Source organism: Tiliqua scincoides, chromosome 1 (assembly GCF_035046505.1).
Source record: "Tiliqua scincoides isolate rTilSci1 chromosome 1, rTilSci1.hap2, whole genome shotgun sequence".
Lineage (NCBI taxonomy): Eukaryota > Metazoa > Chordata > Lepidosauria > Squamata > Scincidae > Tiliqua > Tiliqua scincoides.
In genome coordinates this window covers 52,907,020-52,919,096 of record NC_089821.1, presented here as the reverse complement: position 1 = coordinate 52,919,096, position 12,077 = coordinate 52,907,020, and the positions used below count along the sequence as shown (strand labels likewise).

The window sequence follows — 12,077 nt, the reverse complement described above, 5'->3', positions numbered from 1 at the left end:
CTATTACTCTGGCCTTTCTTTTCTTATCAAGATATACTTAGATACTGTGGAGGCTATAATAAGCAGTTAGCAGATACACGTCTGTGCTCACACTGGGAACTTGCTTCTGATAACCAATGATTTATCACTGAAAGTAGTAAAAATAAAATAAAATTAAAAGGCTGGAGTTTCTTCTCTCTTTCACTAGAATTTCTGGGTCTCTCTTGCTTTTTCTGCACCTGTGGACAAAATGTAGGCCTATTCATCAAAATGAAAAAGACAGAAAATGCTCTAGAAAAACAGCCTCTGTAATTAGGCAGAATTGGTCGACTTTGTCAGCACCAATGCCCATCACTGAATTATAACAGAAACCAGAGAACTGACTCTATGTAGTTCCCATGATCCATGTATTGCAGACCAAAATGACATAGGAGTCAATTTGCAAGTGATAGGAAGAATGCTCTTTTCCTCCTTATGGATCAATAACACATCCACTTGGAAAACTGTGAATTAGGACCCGATCTTTCAGGCCAGCACGGGCCCTCTGCCTGTGCTGAGTGACACAAACGTACTGTAAGGCATGCCTGCAACCCGTTGTATGCTGCCTGGAGATCATCCCTTGCTCCAGGCAGTGGAGCGGTGAGAGGGGTGGAGGCATTTCGGGGTGGAGGGAGGGTGGGCGAAAGGCAGGGTAGGAGAAGGGAGTGGGGCAGGACTGGTAGGGCTGTGCTCCACGGGATCCAGATCCCCATGTCAGGCCTCCTGGCCTGATACGGTACCGTTTTATTCTGCGCTGGCTAAATATAAGGCCCATCCTCATGTGCACAAAATGTGGAACATGCAAGCAGTTCATACTGGTTAGGGTGTACAACCCTGAATAGGTTGATTGACTGTGCAGAGAAGAGCGCATTGTAAGGTCACACCACCCCAAGTCACCACCCAGTGATTTGTCCCCCAACCAAAAACATGCTGGAGCTGCAAAGAAAAAACAACCACCCAGTACTGAAAGGTTGACACTTCCATACCTCACCTGCTCCCTCATTATAAACAATTTACATCAGTGCCATCATCAGATTTATACTCTGCTTTTCTAGCCTCTGGGCCTCAAAGTAGCAGACAACATGTATTTTCCACATCTTTATAAACCAAATAAATCAACCAATACATGAGAAGAGTAGTTGCCATTTTCAGACTCACAACACAGTTAGTATCAAGCATCTCATGTTTTAGTGAACACACACAGGAGGCAAGACATTGGAACAACTGAGCAATTAGCCTAGTCACCGTAAATAAACTCAGATATGTACGGGGGGGCAGAGCGTAGGGCAAAAAAATTACATATTTATGTAGCCTTTTTCAGATTAGTTTGTTTTTAGATTAGCTATGCCTCCCCATATACAGAAAAGTTAATCTGCACAAACCAATTTCTTCAAAAAGATTAGGACTATCAACAAAGTCACAAATCCTCTTGTAACCAAGATTTTGCTTTTGCTGCCTATGTGAGCAACTAACAGGCTCAGTTATTTTGCTCCTAGGATATGGGCTCATGATTGATTCAACAGTATTTACAGTGACTCATAAGGTCAGGGAGTGCTTGTTATTTCATTAGAATGAAACTAAGCTTATAGACAAGTCAATAAGGATCCCATAAATCCCTCTGTTTGCTTTTGGTCCATTTTAAGGACCAAGCTTGGTATAATCATTTTAGAATTTTTAAACTGCGGTAAATAGGATCTGCCCTAGACCTTTCACACTATAGCCAAGCCTCTAGATGCAACTAAATTGAATTACACTGGGAACAAATCTGAACCATACTCTTAAGGATATTGGAAGCTAATGAATCCATATAAACCTCTTCACAAGAATCTTTGTAAAAATGGCAAAACACACAATTTTTAAAGAAATATTGCCAAACTCCTACCATAACAAAGTAGCTCAAATTTCATCAGGGTAGGACTCACCAAATCAAAGAGAACTACAGCTGCCACAGAAAAATTACAACAAAATAGACAATTACTTTGGCACCATGCATGGTGACCAGCAGAAGAAAGAGACAGAGAAGGTCTCATGGACATGTTTAAGGTCTCCATATGGGTAGAAACACAACATCTATGGAAAAGTAGGAACTTGCTCTGCTGGCCCTTGGTGCTACCAATCTGACACAACATGTACCCAACTTATAATGGGATACACATCAAAGGGAAGCGCACTCCAACTTCTAGCCAACACAAAATATGCCTAGAAGAAGTTGGGAGTGCAGGAATGGAGTTTATAGTAACCCTAGCAACTGACCATGTGTTTGTTGGGAAACCTAGATCACATTTTAAAAACGACAGCAATATGGCACTGGACCTTAATTGCTAGCACCCAACAATGCAGATGCCAGATTAATGGTGGCAACCAGAAATGTACAGGTTGAGCCTCATTATTCACTGGGTTCCATTCCAAGCACTGGCAAAAAACTTTTGCCAGTTGATTTGCACTATAGCAAACCAATTTCAAAAAACAAAGTTTCTTTGCTCTGGTGATTTAAAAACAGCCTTGCTGACCTTTGTAGGTCTAGGGCAGATGTAAGAGTCATTAAGAAGACAATCCAACCATCAGTCTCCTCCAAAGTCTTCACTCAGACCCTCCCTTCACCAATGCAAAGTGATCACCTTTCTTTCACTGCTCAGGGGGAAGGGAGGGGTCGCCTGGAGAGAGGAGGATGGATGGATTGTCAGTCAGCTGCCCCCCCTCCCATTAAGGAGGCTATTGTTAAAGGACTAGTCAGTTTTTAAAACTGATTTTAAAGGGATGCATTTTTTCCATTCTCCAGGGATCAGCACATTCCTTCTCATTTGCAGTGGCCATTCGTGCTGAGTCAAATCCGTATATAAAAAATCCATGTATAACAAGGCTGAACCTGTATATCTCTGGGATCAACATTGTCTACACTGGGTCTCCCTGTAAACCAATCATCCCCAAACCCAATTACTCCAGTGGTGGAAGCATTTCAGTCAAATTACTTCTGAAAACCTGGAAGCCTGCAGCGTGGCTTTTACTGATTTGGGCAACTGCTCTGCTCATGGTTGCACCTTCCATACACAGAAGGAGAGTCACACTCATTGCTAATTGGGTAAGAGGCACTTTTTCAAGTGGGTGCTCCTTTTTTTAGCAGGGGGAGAGTAATTGGCCCACCTCACCCCAGCACTGTCTGTTCTAGTGGCAGTCTGCTGGTATTCATTTGCATCTTTTTAGATTGTGAGCCCTTTTGGGACAGGGAGCCATTTACGTTATTTGATTTTTCTCTGTAAACCGCTTTGTGAACTTTTAGTTGAAAAGCAGTATATAAATACTGTTGATTGATTGATTGATGTGAAGACTCTCCTTCTGTGAGCACAACTCTCACAACATTCACGGATGGCAGTACAGCAGGTAGAACAGTAAGCTTGATGCAACCCATTTATATCCCACCTTTAAAAACAATTTTTGTCCACCAGATGGTTACAGAATTTAAAATACAATCAAGCAATTAGCACAATTCAAAATCACAAACAAAACATAGAAGAGTTTTTTCCCTGTGAAACCAGTAACCTGAACAACATAGTCTTGTTAAATCAAAGAGAAATATGAGTGCCCTGACTAACTGTGCCTAGTTAATATCTCAGGCATCACTTTTACTGACATGTAAGAAAGGCAAGAGAAATTATGCAGTTAAGTTACACAATACTGATAGGCGTAGAAGCGCTCTCATAAAAGCGGCATAATTAGGCTTCCCTGTCTTAAACATTGCTTTCCTACTAAAACAGGTTCATTTTCTACTAAATGCTGCCACACACACAAATGTAGTTACAGGCATTTTCCTGGTAAATAAATACATGATTCCTGATTGCACAGGAAGATGCCTCATTTTCTCCCAGCAGTTCATAAAGCTGCTGCTACATGTCAGAAGAAGGGCTCTTGGTTTATTGACTTGTTTGTCATAAAAAATTAATCACTTCCTCTTTGATGAACAGTGATAAACAATGACCCTCAAAGTGTGCTGTGGTTTCAAGTGTACTTAATGCGCTCAGTTTTTGGCTGTAGGAATTGAACAGGATATAGGTAGATTATGATTTCACACCGGTGTCATGGGGAAGAGAGGCCTCTGATGTACCTAGTGCAAAAATAATAAAATCATTATGCAATAACCTTGGAGTCAGTTTGAGTAACCTTGGCTGTAGCAAGGATTTAGATGGTACAGTTCTTCTCATACCATATAGTTTTTCCATGATTCAGGAATTATAAAGGATTCCTAGCATGAAGTGCAGTTTCTAAAGTAATCTGAATTGATTTCATGATGGTCCTGTGAAGTACATAATTTATTCCTGATTAAATACTGCAGCATACCAAGTCAGACCATGGGTCCATCTAGCTCAGTATTGTTCACGCTGTGTAACTCTCAGAGGTTTCAGATGGGTTTTTCACAGTCCCACCTGATTTGGACAGAACCTGGGAAATTCTGCATTAAAAGCATGTGCCATTGTATTATAGAACCTTCCTTTATAAACCATGATGTCTAAAGTCAGCTTCACTTGGTTATTCCTTGCTTTTGACAAGGAATTATAAACAAAGTGAAGATTGCAGTTTGTGTCTGTCTTCTCCAAAAGTAACTTGATATTGTCTACACCTGGTGGTTTACATCCCCTGTTCTTGTGCATGTCATTCATGCAATCTTGACATGTTGGAGGAAACTTAGGGTGCAATCCTAACCCACTTTCCAGCACCAACATAAGGGTAATGCAACTTTGAGGGAAGGGAACAAACATTGCCATACCTCGAGGAGGCCTCCGTGACTGCCCCTCAACTGCAGGATGCAGCGCATGCCCCACTAGCACAGCTATGCCAGTGCTGGAAAGTTTGTTAGGATTGTGCCCTTATTTTAGCAGCAGAGCCATGGACAGTCAGTCAGGGAATGTGCACTATTTTACGCTTAGCTCTGTCCACAGAACCAAAGAGAAATAATTTGACAGAGCACTCCAGGATCACACCACCAACACATGTATAAAATCTGGCAGCATATTTGCTAAAGCTGGAACAATACAGAGAAGATTAGCATAGTCCCTGCACAAGGATGATGCAAAAGTTAGTGAAGCATTTCATATTTGGAAGAGTAGAAGGGCACATGCTTTGGCATCTTCCAATAAGACAAGGAAAGACCTGTTTCTAAAATCTGGGAAAGCAACCTCTAAGTCAGCATAGATGACACTGCGCTTGACAGGTAAGAGATATTCCAAATTGTGCCTTTTATTATTCTTACAGTATCATCCTATTTCTTCCTGCCTGGTTGACTATTCTTTTCATTTTGAAGTGTTAGCCTTGCCTTCAAAGTACAGCACTACTTTCCACAGCCTCAATTAATTTCACAAATCATGGAAAACTATTCCAGATAACTCATGACCACTAAATCACATCTATGCCACAACAGAACAGATTGTCAGCACAATCCTATGTATGGCTGCTTAGACGTATGTCCTATTGTGTTCAATGGGGCTTATTCCCAGGAAAGGGTGTATAGGATTGCAGCCTGTATGCCACTTGTTATATTATTCATTTCAGACTGGTGCTACATCATTCCCCCCCCCCCCACACACACACACTTTGCACAGGATTTTTCAGCACTGCATGAATTTTATCAGTGCCAAAATCTACTCTATTTTTCCTTAATCTGATTGGGAGTAAATAACATGAGTGTCAAAAGCTTTATTTAAGTTTATATATACACCACACTCACTACTTCCCTTTTATTAACAAAGGGTGCAATCCTAACCCCTTGTGTCAGTACTTTCTAGCACTGGCATAGCGGTGCCAATGGGATGTGTGCTGCATCCTGCAGTTGGGTGTCACTCATGGAGGCCTCCTCAAAGTAAGGGAAAATGTGTTCCCTTACTTTGGAGCTGCATTGCCCTTATGTCAGTGCAGGAAAGCACTGACATAAGGGGTTAGGATTGCGCCCAAAGTCACTTTAATGCTAGCTAGATGAATATATGAAGGTGCCTTATTTCAAGACAGCCCATCCATCCAAGTCAGTATTGTCTGTACTGACGAGCAGTGGCTCTCCAGGATTTCTTTCTTAGCCCTTTGTTGAGATGTTGGGGATTGAACCTGCAATTGTATGCATATGAAATATGTATTCTGCCACTGATCTACAGTCTGTCTGTCGTCCATCCCCCCAATATGTCATCTTGGGCAAGTCACTTCTTCTTTGTACTTTTCAACAGAATTGGCTGGTTGGTCCACAAACTTCATGAGGCACACACTGCCTTATACTGGGTTTGCATACCAACCCTTTCCATTTGCTTCATGTACTTGACTGCCATTTTACATGACCTCGTAAGAAGTGGCATGCTGCTATTTTTAAAACCTGTCTTGACTCTTCTTTGCTACACAACTATGTTATTGTTTCTAATCTCAGCTGAAAATCTTCTTTTCTCCCCCACCCCAGTCAGGGACACAATTTCACAGTTTTTCATTTCAGAAATACAATTGAAAACAAAGTGCTAGATCACTATCAAGGCACCATATTTCTCTTCTCAAGCACTTGCAGTCTCTCTCTCCGAATTACACGGCTTTGCCATTATGGACTTCACAAACCATGAAAAAGCACAAGTTCATGTCACTTGTTCAGAATCCTTTCCAGGGGCATGAATTCACAACAAATTCAAATTGTTGCGGTTCACCCCCCTGTGCTCCCCCATCCAAAATACAGACTTTCCTTTACCAAGTACATGCATGCTGTCCTGTCAAATCTATGCTCTAGGCTAGGAATGTCAAACTCATTTCATACTGAGGGCCGAATGGCATTCATGATGCCTGCTGAGGGTTGGAAGTGATGTCATTAGGCAGGAAGTGGTGTCATTAAACAACTCATAACCAAAAATAAGCACTTTTTCCTCACTTAGGAATTCATTAACTACAAATGACGGAAGAGAAAACACACAAATCTTTGTCATACTTCAAGATATGGGAGAGCCCAATTTTTGTGGGGCTGCCCCTTCAGCAGTAACACCTCAGCACTGCTCAGCAACTGAGAGCCGGGTAAAAAGCTTCCGCATCTGGCCCCTAGGCCTTATGTTTGACAGCCCTGCTCTAGGCCTTATGTCCACTTAAGGGTAATTAGCCTCCCTTCCGTTTCATTAATGGCCCTAGCCCAGCAGACCCAGGTGGCTTGTCTGTTTGAGCTGCAGAGGTCCTCCTTCCTCTCTGATCCAGTCAGCAGCTGTTCTAACCACAGTAGTCCCATAACTGTCTGCAGCGTCTGGGCTGGGCAGCCACACACAAGTCTCCATTTCTTTGGTCGGTTTGCCAGTAAGTCAGTTAGTTCATTAGCAAGTTAGCCTGTCCAGCTGTCCTCTTTCCTCCAAGCCTTCTGCTCTCTCAGTCTCTCTAACCTCCTTCCTTCTACACCTGCAAAGCTCTCCCTCCTCCAGGTGCTGATTTTATCCCTGAGGGCCTTGTTGCCTCTAAGTGGCTGCAGCTGTGCAGCACACTCACTACACTCTAAGGCCCTGGTATTAACCCCATGCTTCCCAGACCTGCCAGAGCAAGGGGCCACTGTTGACATCACAGTCTATCTCAGGGGTGGTCAAACTTTCAACTTTAGGGATCCTGGACCTTAAACAATTGTGTAGGAGAGAGAATTTCAGCAGGTACATCTGTGAGATGACAAGCTGCACCTGCTGAAATTCCCTCTTCTATACAATTGTTAAAGGTCCAGGATCCCTAAAGTTGAAAGTTTTCCCACACTCCTTACTGCATATAGTCAATGAGCAACATTGAAAGAAGCACTTAGCACAGACCTTTCCCTACATGCAGAATGGTTTTTGAATGAGGTCAGACTGAAGCAAGACAGTCCAGAACCCTGCCACTTTGGCTTACTGCTTCACTCTACATATTGCATGGATTGGGTCTTCCTGAAAGAGTCTGCAGTGCTTATTGGGCAATTTGCAAGCATTTATTTAGCAGACCACATTTATGGTCCCAAAACATCTACATGGGCTCTTGGCAAAAAAACAAAGGTAGAGTAGATGGAGGTATTGTGTCTGCCTGGAAGTCTGCTTATACACTTAGTACTAAAAATGTAAAGGCAAGAAAGTTAACTTCTGAAAGCTTTCCAACTTCTTCCCTGCCTCAATAACTAAGACTCGACAGTACTCTCTGTTCTCACTTCAGTGCCTTTTCCTTGCTTTGAAAACCTGCCAACTACTCTTGGATCTTAGTTTAGGCCTTAATTCATGTGGCTATTAAGTCCTAGAAGACACTTACTCAGTGCTTCTAGGGTCTTTGGCATGGGTAGTCCCTGCTGGAGCACTGCCACTGCTACTGCTTTCTTTTGCTGGAACAGTTATGCTGGAGCCTGGCCATGTTCTTGGAAGTTCTGGGTGTTAGGGTCTGCTAGCTTGCCTTGTTCTCGGTCTTACACAGGATTCACATTTGGGATGTGAAGCCTCCTTTTCCAGCCTCCTCTCTCTCTGCAGAGATTTAGAACTAGCATCATAGAACACGTGAAACAAATTCAGTAAGCTGAACTTCAAACTTATTTCTTGCAAAGTTCCTTTTTCTCAGAATCATACTAAACAATTTTATAGCTGCTGTTGTACTCTAGCTTGTTGAACTGGTATCAATGGCTGCTCGTTTATGACAGCTGCTTGCTAGCATGGCTCTGAATACCAATTCCAGAGGAGCACTGGTGGGAGAGAATTGGTGACTTCATGCCTGGAAACAGTGCTTCTTAAAGGCATCTGGATGGCAACTGTGGAAAACAGAATACTGGAGCTCTTCTTATGCCTTGTTAATTCTCAGTAGCATACAGCATGCTCTTCTTTCCGGAAGTAGAATACTGTAGCTTGCATTCAAATTCATAATTAAAGCATGCTCTGATCGCTAGTTACCCAGGGTCTGGATAACCCATTCTCCAGAAACAACAGTGTTTTGCCTCAAAGCAACCAGTGGTTACATCAGCTTGTATGTTATTAAAGTCATATGAAGCTGCCTTGTTACTAAATCAGACTGTAGGCCATCTAGCCCAAGCCCTGTGCTATCAACATTTGACTAGCAGCAGCTCTTCCAGAATTTCAGGCAGAAGCTCCTACCTCATCTTTTGCTGGAGTTGCCAGAGACTGAACCTGGGATAAGTGCCTACCCAAAAATCATCAAGGTGAACTGGAAGGAAGAAGATAATGGGCTTGAGAAAGACAATAGAGAATATGGTCAAGGGAGGCCTACAATGGACAACACAAAAAGTTGTGTGCGAAAAGTGGGTTATGAAGAGGGTTTAAAGGTGGCAGCTCCTGACAGCACAGTAGTTGAAGCAGCCTGACAGAAAGCAGAGAAACAGAAATAGTGCATATGTACCAGAACTTGCCCGCGCTGGTTCAGTGGAAGCTGAGTATATACTTCCTGCCAGTGAAAGGGAAAGGGCAAATCAGACAGAGGCTTCAAAATAAACGAAAGGGTCATGTGCATAGAAGTGGAGGAGGCAAGAGGTTTGGGAGCAAGAGGGATTGAACAGAAGGCTCAAGAAGGCATGAACCTCACAGGCAAAAGCAAAGAGGCCTTTCAGTCCCAGCTGGCATTTGGCAGATGCATAATTGCAATTGCTTAGAGTAAACATGTTCCACAGGGGACATCTTCAGCATGGCCTATGGGGCATCGTTTCTTCCTAGCATTTGCCAATTTTCTGCATTGCTGCGAGGGCTGATTGCTTCTGCTCTCTTGGCTGTCAGTCACTCTTGGCGATGTCACTGGAGCAGCTGCTCAGCTACAAGTGTACAATTCTCTGCTTTGCGGGGGGAGATCCCTTAGTATAAAAAATGGCTGGCTGCAATATGCTTATAGCTCTGCAGCAGATCTGGTGGCAACACCATGTCATCACTCCAAGCCACATGAAGTATGGGGTAGTAGAAATAACACTATCCAGATTTTAAAAAAAAAAAAAAAAAAAGGAAAATTCCTCCAAAGGCCAAATGTCTTCACCCTATATATATCTGAGGGCCATACTCTGGAGCTATAGCCCATAGTCCACTTACTCTGAGAGACAGCAGTTTGTGATACCAGATGACACGATGATCATTTTTCTGTTTGAAGCAGCTTTCCAAGTATCCTTCTTTCAAATAATTTCTCCTCTCATATCACCATATCTTGCATGATTACGTGAGAGAAAAAGACTACTCCTCCGATGTGCATCTCTGTCTCTCTCGTGCTCAAGACTACTTTGGCCTCCTGCTTTGAGTTTCCTGGTATATGAGTTAGGCTGCTGCAGTCCATTTCAACAAGAGAATTGTCAAAGAAGCACAGGACCTCAAGGTTGGAAAAGTCCTTGCGTTTGTTTAGTATAACCCTGCAACCTGAGATTAGTTCTTCAGTATCAATGCTTCGAAAAGATTAGCACACATAATCTAGTACTTACTGCCCAGCAATCAGAAGAAGACTATGCCAGGAGCAACTCTAGAAATAAATAAGGGTGTTTTCCTTGCTACTAATGACCAATAACTCACAGCACTATCCTATGTGTGTCTATTCAAAAGTAAGTCCCATTGTGTTCACTGGGGCTTACTCACAGGAAAGTGTGTATAGGATTGCAGCCTCATTCACTTCCATATGGGCTGTGGCCTGTAAATCATAGCAGCAGCACTGACTCTGTCATTTCCAAATCCCAGGTGACTGAGGTGCTTGTCGTCCTTCCTATTACCAGTCATATCAAATATTCTAGTAGTTCCTTAACCAGAACCAAGAGATTATGGGACTTGCTGCTCTTGAGAAAGCTGGTGACATAGTTAAGTATGTAACTCCCCAACGACATTTTACCATGCAATCCTGCACATGTCTACTAAGAAGTAAGCCCCAAATAGCACATACTCCCAAGAAAGTGTGTATAGGATTGCAGCCTTTGTTTCCCGTAAAGCTGCTCTCTTTCTCTCTCTCCCTGATGCTCCCTTCTACCTTCCAGAGCACTTGCATGATCTTTTATTATTATTTTTAAATGAGGACCCAAAGGTCTGCCAACTTCAGTCAACTGCAAAAAAAAGTGAATGAACAAGTGCTTCTGAGCATTCGCTCATATTAGGAATTTGTTTTCAGTACTAGAACTGAGTGCATAGTTTAGGGCTTTTCAAACTGGGGCTTCGTGACACCCCAGCCTGTGGGCCCTGGCCTCTGCCCCCCTAAGGGGCGTGGGCAGCCTGGACGTAGGGAAGAAGGCAGCGTTGCGATCCCCAGGATCGCGCTGCTAAGGGGTGCTGCAGAGGTTGGGTACATTTTCCTGAACCTCCTGGAGCCTCCTGGGGGCGCGGGGAGCCCTGCACGACCTTCTGCAGGGCTCCCCGCAGCTTTGAAAGCGGAAGTGGAGCAATCGCGCCATGCCTCCGCTAAAGCGGAAGTGGAGCACGATCACTCCACTTTCACTTCTGAAGCTGCGGGGAGTCCTGTAGAAGGTTGCGCAGGGCTCCCCGCACCCCAGTAGGCTGCAGGACTCTCAGGTAAGTGGACCCAAGCCCCTGCAGCCCCCCTGAGCAGTGCAATCCTGGAGATTGTGCCACTGCCTTCCCCCCACCCCTACTGCCTCCCTCCCGCCCCCGCAAGAACTTAGAGAGTTTGAAAACCGCTGGCATAGTCCTTTTACATTAAATTTCACTGCACCCATCATTTCTGCATTGCAGCAGCCTGATTTGGGAGCAGGGAAGGGAGTTTTTGTTGTTGGCATTATGAAATAATTGGGACTAAAGGCTGAACTAGATAATAATTACAGTACATCATGTGCCCTTGAGCATGTGTGTGTTCTTAATTTGTAAAAATAAAGACTGGGACCAGATCAGGGAGGGAGCTATTTAGCACTTTATGACTGCTACACACACACCCCCCCAAACTACCACAAGTCACTTAAAGACATTATATTTTAAGATCTCACAGTGGGTTCAGATTTGTCTATTCCTTTTCTAGAGACACATCTGGGCCCACAGCTCACTGTTTAAAATGTTGTTGTGCAGTGGTGTACACCTCCATTTTGCTCCCATCACCCAGGATGGCTCCAAAGGGGAGGGGGAAGGGCTGCTTGCATGCCACGGTGAGGCTCCCTGCAA

At 43.6% G+C, this 12,077-nt stretch overlaps 1 protein-coding gene and 1 non-coding gene across 6 annotated transcripts in view; one reads left to right on the top strand and one right to left on the bottom strand.

Moving 5' to 3' along the window:
- The window catches only part of KCNC1 (potassium voltage-gated channel subfamily C member 1), a 159,811-nt gene that overhangs the window by 113,030 nt on the left and 34,704 nt on the right, over nt 1-12,077 (bottom strand). The gene's annotated exons all lie outside the window — the stretch shown is intronic.
- Nucleotides 5,001-5,109, top strand: LOC136638381 (U6 spliceosomal RNA). Its single transcript, XR_010793605.1, has one exon. It is a non-coding gene; the product is annotated as a U6 spliceosomal RNA (small nuclear RNA).